Source organism: Talpa occidentalis, unplaced genomic scaffold, assembly GCF_014898055.3.
Source record: "Talpa occidentalis isolate TD23 unplaced genomic scaffold, MPIMG_talOcc4v2.1 talOcc4.4, whole genome shotgun sequence".
NCBI classification, from domain to species: Eukaryota; Metazoa; Chordata; class Mammalia; order Eulipotyphla; family Talpidae; genus Talpa; species Talpa occidentalis.
Genome location: NW_023604295.1, coordinates 127493532 through 127507918, shown reverse-complemented (window position 1 = coordinate 127507918; position 14387 = coordinate 127493532).

Here is a 14387-nt window from a genome sequence, read left to right as displayed (position 1 = left end):
CTTCCAAGGTAAAAGAATTGACTCATGACCATCTTTAGTTCCCTGTCACCTGACAAGTTGTATATTGTAGTCAATCACAAAAAAATAGGCAATATGTTAAGCTTCTAATATTTATTCTTTTTATTATTGCTTATCCCTGTGTATGTTACTACCTATTTTCCTATCACTAGATCTCATGTTACCTGTATATGTAAAACAGCTTTATAAGTGACTTTCAGAATGACTGGTGAACCTCAGAGCAACTTAGGCTGTTCTACAATTTATCAGCCTATAAATCCTAATTTAGATAAGCTGTGAAGTACAACAGCTGAATTGTTTGAATGTATCCCTATTGTTTAGGAAAATAATTTCCCCAAGTTGCCTGTAGAAACAGAACCTTCTTGTATGTTGACTGTATTTCATTTGTAGCTTTAAGAATCTCCCTAGAAGACCTTTTATAAATTCTATCACTGTCTCTTCAACCTCTTCTACCTCTTCACCTGTGATTACTGATTTTTTTTTTTAGTCCATGTTCCTTCTACTACCATAGCCACATTCCACACCAGTGTATTCTTTCCACAGCATAGAAAAATTAAAAAGATTCATGCATTTAACAGCAGGGCTAAAAAATTTCCTAAGGACTAATTTCCTCTTCATGGTCCCATAAAAATGCCTCTTCTGATTTTTTCCAGCTGAATTCAATTGTCAATCCATGCACCCAGACTTGGAGAGTCATATACTATGGCCCCAAGTACCAATTTTGAAACTCTTCATTATCTCCACTCACCAACGCAGACTCTGAAACACATAACTCCACACCCATTGCCATTGCAATTCTGCTCTCCATAAGTGTCCTTGATCCACCTGAAACCTGGTTCATCCATAGTCTTACCCTTCACTAAGTCTCTCTCCTCAGTTACATTGACTTCAGCATTCACATTTATATTCGCACTTACATTCAACTACTTTAAAAATTCTGTTGCCTCAGATGATCTTTTATGCTATCTTGATTAACTAGAGACTATCAAATTTGTACATTTTGCTTTTGTTACTCCTTTCTAGACTGGAAACCCTCATCTCTACCTCTTAATGATCTTCCTGGAGCATGTTAATTCATCCCTTTTACCCAATACAACTTTCATCTTAAAAAGTTTTTAAATATATTTTCTCAGTCCCAACCAATTCCTCTCTTATTATTAAATTTAATTTTCTTGCACTTAGTTTTTAATTTCTAAACCTAGTAAATCATTCAGTTTTAATACATTATTATTTCTTATTGTGTTCATATTATATAATCATTTTGCAATCCAGTAGTAATGTTTTCTTACATAAAAATATATTACCTTTAAGAAATTCCACTGAGCACAAGATAAAACTGAGCATTCTATCTTGCTCAGTTCGAACTGTAATCAGAACCCTTAGTTTTGTCTTAATATTAAAAAGTTACTGATTAATTTACCATGTGGTATAAATAAGAAATGAAAGATGAACAGAGAGAAGTGGGGGTTTCACCTTGATTCTAAAAAATCAGGGATTCTGATTTCAGCAGTATCACAGGTTACATACCATGAATGGCACTCTTTATTAAGACAACTAATGCACTGGGTAAGATATTTTTAATATCTATTTTAACTTATGCACACAAAAGAATCTATTAACACCAAATAAAGAAAAAAGCAGGAACTCTGAGATGAGTACCAATGCTAGTTTTTACCAAATCCTAGAGACTGAGCTTTTGCTTTGACGAGTATCCAAAATAAGGGAGGTAGAAACCTGAACTCACCCAGGAGGGACTCTGTGAGTACACAGGACTATAATTTAGGATAACAGCGAATGAAAAGTAAGTCTTAGAGCACAAAGAGGGGTAATAAACATTTTTTTAAGATTTATTTATGCATACAAGAGCTGGGGTACAGGCCAGAGATGTGGGGGGGGTGAGAGGATTCACCAGAGACAGAGTAGAGAGCTGAACAGGCAAAATGATGAAATACATTGCTGAGGGGAGTCTGCTGCGCCATGTGGGTCACCTCCCTGGCCGGGGATCGAACTTGTGCTGTAGAGGCTGTGGATTGCTTCATAGTGCTGCGACTAACCCCTTGCACCACCAGGGAGGCCCCAATAAAGAAACATTTTATCTTATACTGTGCACTGAGTGAAAGGAAAGGGAAAAAAATCTCCCCTGAGGTGTACAAGCCAGATGGGCCTGTGACCCCACCACCTCTCATTTAAAAAGAAAAAGAATACCAAGGAGAGAATTTAATGTCTCAATGATTCTGCCTTTCTACTCTTAAAATAAATGGTATCCAAAAATTTTTTCAAAGAAAATAAGCAACTCAGTCAAAATTATAGGCAAAACAAGGCACCTTTCATGAGAACCAGGAAAAACAACAAAAGAAAGAAAAAAAAATGTAGACTTTTAAATAACTACACTTAAGATATATACATAGTAAAGAAATAGATAAACATATAAAGCTGGAGCCTGAAATAAGCAGGAAATATAAAGCTATAAAAAGACTAAGATTTGAAAGGAAAAAATAAGAACTTGTAAAAAGTTAAAAGTTCAGTGGTTGATTAAACATCACATAAAAGGCAAAGAGAATTAATGAAATACAAAATAACTGAATAAATGACCACAAATACAATCTGACAGAGAAAAGGAGATGTAATAGATGATGAAATAAATGTCAAAAGACACAGAGAACCTGGTGAGAATATCCAAGTGAGGCACAAAAAGGAGATAAATGAAGGGGAAGAAGTAATAGAAGTAGCAACTCAGAATTTTTCAGATATCAGATACTGAAATCTCAGTGAATCCCAGCCATGCTAAATAAATAAACACACAAACACTTCATGGTGAAATTTTAGAACTACATAAAAAAAAGTTTCTACCTTAAAGCAGTGAGAAGAGAAAAAGTACCCACAAAATTACCATAATTCAACTATACCGTTTTCTCACCATAGATAGAAAGCCAAATGATAGCAGAGTAGCTTCCACAAGCTGAGAGAAATTAATTGCCAACCTAGAATGCTACACTTTATGAAACTATCTTTCAAGAATAAGACAAAAGGTTTAAGAAGAAATGTGAACAAAATATTGAAGATAATAGGTAAAGCTAAGCAAAACTGACTATATGAAATTATAATAAAACGTAGTTTGTACAAGGCTCTTAAAACTAAAATACTAAGTAAAAACAAAGAATTAACAGGAAGAAAGGATTGGATTTAAACTATCACAATGTTCCTATTTGTTCAAGAACAGAAAACAGTGTTGATTAGCATTAAGCTATGTTATTCAATTAAGTTAAAAAACACTTAGAGTAACCGCAAAAAGAAAGCTAGTAGATATAATTCAGTAAGTAAAGTGGGAGATTTGTTCCCCACCCCCAACACACACACAAAAGGAGAAAAAAAAAATAGGGGGAAACACCTAATATAGTGCTAAGTGCTACAAAATATTTCAATTGGAATTTTTTGACATTAAACAAAAAATGTTGGGTCTCCCTGGTGGCACAGGCGGTTGAGCGCCGCACTGTGGAGCTGTCCGCAGCCTCTGCAGCGTGGGTTCTATCCCGTGGGTTCTGGCTGGCGAGAATCCCACATGGCGAGGCAGACCTCTCCTGTCTCGCCTGCTGCTCCCCTCAGCAGTGTATTTCATCAATGTGCCTGTTCTGTTCCCTTCTCTGTCTCCGGTGAATCCTCTCACCCTCCCGCACATCTGGCCTGTATCCTGGTTCTTGTATAAAAATAAAATAAATCTTTTAAAAAGATGTTTTAAAAGATATAAGAATTAAAGAAATCAATAGAAAAAGATATTCTAATAAAAAGCATTATAACTATACTAGTTATAAGTGCAAAACAAGAAGAATTATTGGAAATAAATCAGGTTACTATGTAATGATAAGAGTCATTTCATTATGAAAATACAACCTCAAAATATATAAGCCAAATTGAGAACTGCCTGGAAAACTGGCAAATCAACTATCCAGGTAGATTTATAGTGTACATCTCTCAATAAATCTAACAAAGTTCAGTTCTCATATAACGAATGTTTTGTTTCTCACCCCCAAAAATGTTGGATTGGTACAGGTGGGACTTTGGAAAGGTGATTAAGTCATGAAGACTCCTAGTACCTTAGCAAACGAGATCTCAGAAAGAACCCTCACCCTTTCTGCCATGGAAGGTTATAGTGAAGACAGAGGTCTGTGCAGCAGCAAGGAGTATCCCTATCCAGACAGAAAATGTGCTGGCACCTGGTTCTTGAGCTTTCCAGCCTGTAGAACTGCCAGAAATAAATTTTTGTTGTTTATAGGCCATCCAGTCTATGACAATTTGTTGTAACAGCCCAACTGACTAAACATAAGGTAATTTAAAGAAGACAGACCATGGGCCTCTCTGGTGGCGCAGGCTGTTGAGCACAGTGCTGTGAAGCTGTCCACAGCCTCTGCAGCACAGGTTCTATCCTGGCTGGCCAGGGAGATACCCATATGGCGTGGCAGACCGTTCCTGTTTCACCCACTCCTCCCCTCAGCAGTGTATTTCAGTCAGTCTGCCTGTTCTGCTCCCCGCTCTGTCTCTGGTGAATCCTCTCACCCTCCCACACATCTGGCCTGTACCCCAGTTCTTGTATGCATGCATAAATAAATCTTTTTAAAAAATAAAATAAAGAAGACAGAACAAAAAAGCCCCCCCCCCCCAAAAAAAAGGCCCAGAAATAAATCAGATAGTTACTCAGCCTTATCAACATAGTGTACTGGTAATCTTTAACAATTGACCTTCCAAAGGAGATAAGCCCTAATTTGTAATGTTTGCTGTTATCCATGTGGCAAATATCATGGACTAATGTGATGTCACTGGGTGATAGCCAATTCCAAAACACCACCACATTTGTAATCAGGGACTTCAGAACAACACTGCAGTGAAAGCATTTTCAGCCATCAGAGTGATGCAATTTTAAGTCAATTAATACCAGAGTTGGCAAGAATATGAAACAATAGGAACTCTCATCCACAGTGGCAGTTAGTCAGATTAATCACTTTGGCTGAATATATGCATAACCTATAGTTCATAGATTCCACACCTTCAAAGCTTTGTATTTAAAATACAAACTCAGGGGCCTCCCTGGTGGTGCAAGGGGTTAAGCACAGCACTATGAAGCTATCCACAGCTTCTGCAGCACAAGTTCTATCCCTGGCCAGGGGGCTACCCACAGGGCCCAGCAGACCTCTTCTGCCTTGCCCACTGCTCCCCTTAGCAGTGTATATCAGTCAGACTGCCTGTTTTGTTCCCCACTCTGACTCTGGTGAATCCTTTCACCCCCTGCATCTCTGGCCTGTACCCCAGTTCTTGTATGCATAAAATAAATAAATCTTTAAAAATAAATAAGGGCCTCCCCTGGTGGCGCAGCGGTTGGGCGCTGGGCTGCAAAGCTGCCCGCAGCCTCTGCAGCACGGGTTCAATCCCCGGCCACCGGCAAGGGTCCCACATGGCGCACAGACCTCTCCTGCCTCCCGCTGCTCCCCTCAGCAGTGTATTTCAGTAAATCTGCCTGCTCTGCTCTACCCTCTGACTCTGGTGAATTATCTCACCCTTCCGCGCTTCTGACTGTACCCAGTGCTTGTATAAGTAAATAAATAAATAAATCTTTATAAATAAATAAATAAAATGCAAACTCAATATTAGTGCCCAAGAGTAAATTTGGTCTTTTTCTACATAATCCTGAAAAATGAAGTTAAAATTAATTTCTGAGCAAAGTCTTCTAAACATGTTGATAATTCTTGATTTGACTAAAAGTGTAATGGGAAATCACTGGATGGTAGCGCCCAGATGACTGAGATCATTAGATTTTCATTTTTAAAAGACCATTCTGGTGTAGAGGATGTTCTGGAGAAGGACAACAGAAGAGACTCCCAGTCCAAGGCGGAAGTTAGTGCAGTGGTGGACTGGGCTGTTGGCAGCCAGGGTGGAGAGAAGATGACAGATTTGAGGCTTTCTAAAACATAATTCACTGTCTCACTGATTAATATTATATGTGGGAGATGAGGAAAGAGCAGAGTCCAGAGTAACTCCTAACTTTCTGCCTTGAGCATCACAGTAGATGGTTCATTTACTCAGAAGGAGGAAGAGCAGATTTGAAGGGAAGAGGAAGAATGATGAGCTCAGTTCCTGACTTGTCCATGAAATACCTCATGTTGATCTCAGATAACAGAATCCACAAAGAAGGCACAAGATGGAGTAGAATCAACTTGGGAGAGAGTGTTAGGTAAAACAAGTGAATGGAACAGAGGTTTAGGATTTCCAATACTAGTGTAATTTAGTAGAGAGGAAGCTGGCAAAAACTGATGAAAGGAAATAAACAGAAGGATTTGGAAACCAGTAGTGTAGTGTATAATAGAATCCATATAAGGGGAGCTTTTTAAGGAGAAGAGAGTCATCAGTTTTACCTAATATACTAGGTAAGTAGAAGATCTAGTGCAATGGAAATTGTCTTTTGTGTTGCAAAGTTCATTAGTAACCTCAGTAAGAGTATTTTGGTAGAGTGGTGTATTAGATATACAGATATACAGATTAGGGAGTGTTGGAGGAAAAAAAGGGGAGGAAATAGAAATAAGCAGGTAGGTTCTATTCTTCTTAATTGAAAGGAACAGTAATAAAAGCAAAAATATTTTTGTATTGACTAAAAAGGGCTAGCAGGTTTTGATCTTGCCAAGCAGAAATATTTTTTAAATTCTACCAATTAGTTCCATAATTTGATAAAAGAGCATTACTTTTTTTCAAAGAGTAGGAAAGATTTACCATCAAAATAAAGACTAGTGCTTAGGAAAAGGTATTTCGTAACCCTAATCATATATGTACCATGATTGATAGATGATAGACACATAGATAGAACTTGCCAAATGGGTAGATACGGACAATAATTACTTTTTTGTCATTTTACCACAGATGCATAAAATACCAGATAGTACTCTTATTGAGGATTTTGGCAAGGAATGGAGGAAGTTAGAAATAATATCTAAGTGTCAAATATAGAAGAGCCTTGACTATGTTTAGTTACTAAAGTCAAGAAGCCAAAAGAAAAGCTTCCTTACATCATTTTTAACAACTCTTGGCATATGATGCTAACGTAGTTCTTTTATTTATTAAATATTTAACAGACAAGTGTTTGTTATGCAGCACAACTGCATACCATTCACTGTTCTAAGTGCTGAGAATAAGTAGTAAACAAAACAAAGTATCTGTCCTTGCAGAACTTACATTCTGATCAGAACATGACAAATGCTCAACAAATATAAAAGGAAATATCAATATGTATTATGTCAAGCAGTGATGATGTTTGGAGTTAGGTCAAGTTGGGAAAGAAGGATAAGGAATTCCTATATTACCGATGATGCTGTATGAAGGCCTCTCTAATAAGGGGCTATTTGAGCACTTCAGTGAGTCACATAGATGTCTGGAAAAGAACATTCCAGGTAGAGGGAGCAGTAAGTACTAAGCACTTTATGTGGAACATGCTTGGCATGTTTGAAGTCCATAAAGAAGACCAATGTAACTGAAGCATCATGAAAAAAGGCAACGCTGGTAGGATATGACCATCAGAGCAGTAGTAGGGGCCAAGCAGATACTAAGTGAGCTTGCAGAACACAATAATATTATCTTTCCTTCTAAGTGAGGTGGGAAGTCTTTGGACAGCTCTGAGGCTAGAAGTGATAGGATCTGGGTTATGTGGAGTTTAGACGAATGCCAGGGAAAGCAAGGATACCAGTTCCAAGGTTATTGCATTAATCCAGATGAGAGTAATTTGGGTCAAGGCAGAAGCAGAAATGGCAAGAAGTGGTGGAATTCTGCCTATGATATATTTTAAAGATAGAACCAAAAAGATTTGCTGATGCAGCGGGTGCGTAGTAAGAAACAGTCAAAGGTAAAAGCCTAAGCAAACTAAAAGTGTAATTGCCATTTACTGAGATGGGGAAGATTGAGGAAGGGATAATATGTATTGAAATAAAGGAAATAATTCATTTTTGGAGATGATACGTTTAAGATGCATATTAGTTACCCAAAGTAGACAATGCTGAGAAGATAGCTAGATACAAGAGTCTAAGTTTAGAAAACAGGTCTGACTAGTAACATCAAATTGAGGGTTATCAGTATAAGAAAAGATATGAAGTCATGAGAATGGATGAGATTATGTAAGAGGTGAGCAAGGATAAAGAATAAGAGACTCTGAAGACTGATCCCTGGGGTGCCCAAATGACCTAGAGGCCAGTGGATGAGGAGAAACCATCAGAGGATATACAGGATGTGGCCAGTGAGAAAGACAAAATTCAAAGAATGGTAATCTAGAAATAAAACACATTAAGCATTTCAATGTCCAAGATACAACCATGGGATTGCATACTTATCTGCAAATGGGCAAAAGAGAGGCAAACACATGGTAAGAGAAGAGGTCAAGAAACTAGGATATTGGGGCCTCCCTGGTGACACAGATGGTTGAGCGCCACGCTGCGAAGCTGTCCTCAGCCTCTGTAGCACCGGTTCGATCCTGGCCAGCCAGCGAGGGTCCCATATGGCGCCGCAGACCTCTCCTGTCTCGCCCGCTGCTCCCCTCAGCAGTGTATTTCATCATTCTGCCTGTTCTGTTCCCCTCTCTGTCTCTGGTGAATCCTCTCACCCTACCGCGCATCGGGCCTGTACCCCGGTTCTTGTGTAAATGAATAAATAAATCTTAAAAAAAAAAGAAACTAGGATATTGGAAGGACTGACTTTGCAGCTATTACAACCACCAAGAATCTCAACAGGGATCAAATTAGAAAGCATAGCAGTGAGCCAGGTGTGAAAAATCCTCAAGGGGCAATGGAAGCAGGAATCAGCAGAGGTGGCACAGCTCTACAATGAGATGACAAGGGCTTCCATGTCCAGTCATCGTGAATGTTCTGACTGTTCATAATGTTAGATTGGTCATATGACATGTTGACCTTCAACTGCTCTTTAACCTATAAAAATAATAATTTCATATGGTTCAACCTAATATAACCGAACATATGTAAACTACATTTGAGTTGTGACTGACTGCATGAGTTATGCATATTTATGTTAGTACCATTTTCTCTTTTAGTTTTATACTCCCTGAGATCAATAATTCATATTTTACTGCCTGGATATCTGCTTTTGTAATTTTAGTTGATCACTGAGTACTTTTAATATATATATTATTGTTATTATTGCTATGGTTGACTATATTGTCACTTCACAACGATACTCATTTCTCACCTGAGAAATATATACAGCATCAGATGGGGATCGATATTAGCTTTATTGCTGTTCAAGTTGGAATAGGAAAAAAAAAAAAACCGCTTGGACCTAAGGCCAAGATAGGATCCCAACTCATTCTCTGGTATGAATTCATGGACGCAGCAACTTCACAAATGCAAACTATTTCCCAGGAGTACAATTTTTACTATAAGGAGAAGTAAACTGAGGGCAGGTGAAGCTGGGGAGAAGGGTAGCAAATACAAGTACAGGTCTTTCTTGACTTATGATGGGGCTAGGTCCGAACAAACCCATCATTAAGTTGAAAATATCCTAAGTAAAAAATGTATTTAAATACGCCTAACAGATTGAGTATCATAATTTAGTCTAGCCTACTTTCAGTGTGCTCAGAACACTTAAAAAAGCCCACAGTTGGAAAAATGAGCTAACCCAAAGTCTATTTTATAAAATGAAGTGTTGACTATCTCATGGCATTCATTGAATCCTGTACTAGAACTAGAAAACAGTCTACAGAGCTTGGTTGTTTACTCATGTGACCACATGGCTGACTGGTTACTGCAGTTCCCTGCTGTGACTCCCTTTTGCTGCCCAGAGAGTATGGTACCATATGTGGTTACCCAGAAGAGATCAAAATTCAAAGCATGGTTTCTACAGGTGCTCTAGCACCATCATAAAGTTGAAAAATGGTAAGTTGAACCTCTGTACACTGGAGACCATCTGTACTTACAAAAGGCTCCATTCCTTGACTATCTTCTCTCCACGTCTTCCAGAACTATCCTTTCATGATGTTTCTTCTGCGTCTTCACAGTCAACATCTTACCTAGTGTTTCTAAAATTGGTTGGAGAGGTCCCTGTTTTGGAAGATGTGGTCAAAAGCAGCAGGTATATCCCCCTCTGCTCTTGTCATCCAGGGTTTGCTGCAGTGAGCTTAGCACTGTGGGAGGAGAGATCTGAATGAGAGCGCCAGAGAGGCCAGGCCACCCATGGGCAGTGACCCTTCCAGGAATCTACCAATTAGATAAATCACTGCTCCCCCATGGAGACATGAATTGAGGGAACTGGAGAGAAAGGTGGAAGTTTTCTCCCCAAACTGTCTGATGGTAGATCCAGGCTTTGTGAAGCCTAAGACCCTTATTAGTTAGATGGTTTCCTTGAAAGAAAGAACACAAAATTACAAGTGTAAAATTAGAAAGCTTGGAAGAGGCCAACACAAATGAATGTCCTGAAACTTTAGCTTTACAGCGTTCTAGTAAATCCCCCCACTCACCCCCTGCCCTGCCGCTCTTGAGAAGGTAGAAATACCTATTTTTATGTGTACATCAGGTAGAATTCAACTTGCTAGGAAACCAAGTTGAGCTGGCTTAAATAATAAAGCATAGTGGCTCATGTCCAGTTGTAGGACAGGCTCCATGGTTGATCTAGCAGCTTAACAATGTCACAGTGACCCAGTTTCTTTCTCATCTCTCCTCCATGCTGTCCACAATATCTGTTCCTATTTAGGTAGCTCCCTTGAAGCTTGCAGTAGGAATACCAGCAGCAAAGGGGACTACTAGTTTACTCTTCTTATTGGAAGAGAAAGGACAATTGTCTCAATTATACCAACTGTCCTGAGGTACAAATCTTGCCCTGTTGAATTCAAGAGTTTGAGTGACCAAGCCTGAGACAAGGACTATTGCAAGAGGGATAGGGTTAACCTCAAATGACAGGTCAACCAGGGCCCACCTCCAGAGATAAGGCCAAGGTTAAGACTATGCTTCATCCTAATCACTTGGCTGCTGCATTTTGGAGGAGTAGAACTGAGGCTGGTGAAACTCACTGTTCAATCAGAGGGTAGAGGATGGGATAGTGAACTATATGTTTTGACAGCTTTCAAGATAGTCAGATGATTTACATTTCCCCCTCCATCTTCATTTTTCTCACCATGAGACAGCCTTCCCTGAGGGGCAGGGAACTTTGTTCACTATTTACCGAGCACCTACAGTAAGTGCTCGGGTTTTTTTTTTAAGAGTTTTTTTTTTTAGGTTTATTTATTTATTTTATACAAGAACCGGGGTACAGGCCAGATGTGCAAGAGGGTGAGAGGATTCACCAGAGACAGATGGGGGAACAGAACAGGCAGACTAACGAAATACACTGCTGAGGGGAGCAGTGGGCAAGACAGGAGAGGTCTGCCATGCCATGTGGGATCCTCACCAGCTGGCCAGGATCGAACTGGCACTTCAGAGGTTGCGGACAGCTTCACAGTGCAGTGCTCAACTGCCTGTGCCACCAGGGGAGGCCCTAAGTGCTCAGTTTTAATTGAGAGAATATATGCATTTAAGTACAAACTTATAATAAAAAGCAATGGATTAACACATTAAATAACTGAATGTAATGGTTTTTTATTAACACATTAAATAACTGAATGTAATGTAATGGTTTATATAAAATGGGACACTGCAGAATATGAAATCAGAACAAAAAGATTTAGACAGTATTGGATTTGAGCTGAATTGACAAATAATTTTTAAGGCAACAGGTCTCATCAGGCAAAGTAGAAATGGGACAAAAGGACTTTTTAAAAGAGACTCTTGAAACTGACAAATCTGAGGTGTCAGGAATTCAACCAGACATCAAAAGTGTTTCACGGAGAAACCGAAAGGTAAATGCAAAGTGAAGGATAATTAACCCCCATAACATTATATAAGGAGACAGTTAGATTAAATGTAAGCACTAAATTTGTTGTATAATGCAATAACTTTAGTCCAAGATAATGACTTAACATATTTTTTGATATAAAAGTAAAACACAAAGCAAATCATCTTGCTTAGTTAGGGAGATGGGTGATAAAGCTGCCAAAGGATAAAGAATCATGTAACAAGTGTGCATGGCTTCTGATTTTCCATTTTTTTAATATCACTTATTTTCTATGTTCTGTGCCTAAGCTTTAAAATTCAGATTACATTTGAAATATACTAAGCCTTTTAAAAAATTAAACAACTCATTAGTAAATACTTTGGATAAAATGTTTATTTTTTTAATTGAAACATTATCTCCATGTTCCTTGAGTTTTTGAATATTCAGTTTTATTAAATCAAGCCATACTTGTTCTGGGCAATGTGGTGCTATGTGCCATAGGTTACATGTAGGGTGGGGTGGTTAGATGGCAATGATTTTGAATCAAGGCTCCACCTCAGGAACCTGGGAATGTTAGGCAGGAGATAAGAAAAGTCCCACAGCTTGCCAAGAACTTCAGCTATTCCGATAAACAATTTGATTACTGATGCTGACTCTTACATACTATACAGGTTATCCAAGTCTTAATCTTGATGCTTGCTGTGAATATAGTATTTGGACCGCCCTTTCCACTGACATAATTATTCATTTGTATATTTAAATAGCATTTTCTATGAATAAGTCAGTATTCTATCAACAAAGGCAGTTTCCTCTGGCTACATGACTGGCCTTGGCTACCTAATATTAAAGAATGGAGTATGTGAAAACTGAGCTTATAGATAAAAGAGAACAGATTGATTGTTGCCTGAGGCAGGAATGAGAGAAAGGGTACAAACTGGGAAGCAAAAGGTACAAACTTCCAATTATAAAATAAGTCACACAACCTGGCAACTAGTTAATAATACTGATTTGTATATTTGTAAGTTGCTAAGAGAATCCATCTTAAAAGTTCTCATCACAAGAAAAAATTGTATAACTATGTATGATGAGGGGTACTATGGTGACCATTACACATTATATACAAATTCTAAATATATACAACTATTAAATTATCATATGTCAAGCTAATAAAATACTATATTTCAATTATGCCTCAATCAAAAATTTTTAATTAAAGATATTTGTATGGCCTCCCTGGCAGCCTAGGAGTAAAGTCTCAGTGCTATCACCTCTAAGGCCTGAGTTAGATCCCTGACCAGGAAGCTGACCCACATGGCGCAGCAGACCTCTCCTGTCTCACCCGCTGCTCCCCTCAGCAGTGGATTTCAGTCAATCTGCCTTCTGCTCCCTATTCTGTCTCAAGTGAATCCTCTCACTCCCTGCACATCTGGCCTACACCCCAGTTCTTCTATGCCAAAAAAAAAATTCTAAAAAATTCTCTCAAAATAATTAGGTCCAAAATAATTCAACATGGTTACACATTACACATTTTCCCATAGTGAAGCCAGGTCTTTGCAGGGGCTCATGGTGCCCTACACCTCATAACCTCTCAGACTTCATCTTCTTTTCCCTGTTCTTTCTGCTCCACCCCATTGACTTTTCTGGCCAAGCACAACATGCCTGGCACATTCTATCAAGCCTTTGTACCAGCTGCCCCTTCTGTCTGGAATACTTCTCCATAGGCATCCACAAGGGTAACTCCCTCACTTCCTTCATCTATGCTTAAATTTCACTTTCTCAATCATACCTATCATGTCCATGAAATTGTGACTCTCCCCTCCTAATCCCCCTTATTCTGCTTTCTCGGTGGGTTGAGCGCAGCGCTGTGAAGTTGTCCCCAGCCTTTGCAGCTCGGATTTGATTCCTGGCCGGCCAGGGAGATACCCACATGGCTCAGCAGACCTCTCCTGTCGTGCCCGCTGCTCCCCTCAGCAGTGCTTTCGGTCTGTCTGCCTGTTCTGCTCTCCACTCTGTCTCTGGTGAGTCCTCTCACCCTCGCGCACCTCTGGCCTGTACCCCAGCTCTTGTATAAAAATAAATAAATCTTTAAATATATATCTATAAATACTTTATAAACATAAATTTTTTTACACATGGTGTTTATTGTCGATTTTTCACCTACAACTTAATCCTCTTGATGAAAGAACTTTCTATTTTGTTCCCTGCTTATCCTTGATACATGGTAGATCAACAGCAAATATGTTTTAAACTAATGCATATTGCTGTGACCTGCTTGGTTACTGTTGCATCAGGAACCATTTTAATCATATGATATGTTTCAAAAGTCAAACTTCCTCCTTAAAGAGAGACAGTGTCATCTACCAAAAAAAAAAAAAAAAGGAAAAGAAAAAACAACAAAACAACAAAAAATACCCAATATTAAAATTTCATTCCCCAATCTCCAACAAGAAGATTGTTTGATTTTTTGATTTTGTTTTTTCTAAGAAAGTCCAGCCCTGTCAATCTAAGGTCTGTGATGAGTTAGTTTT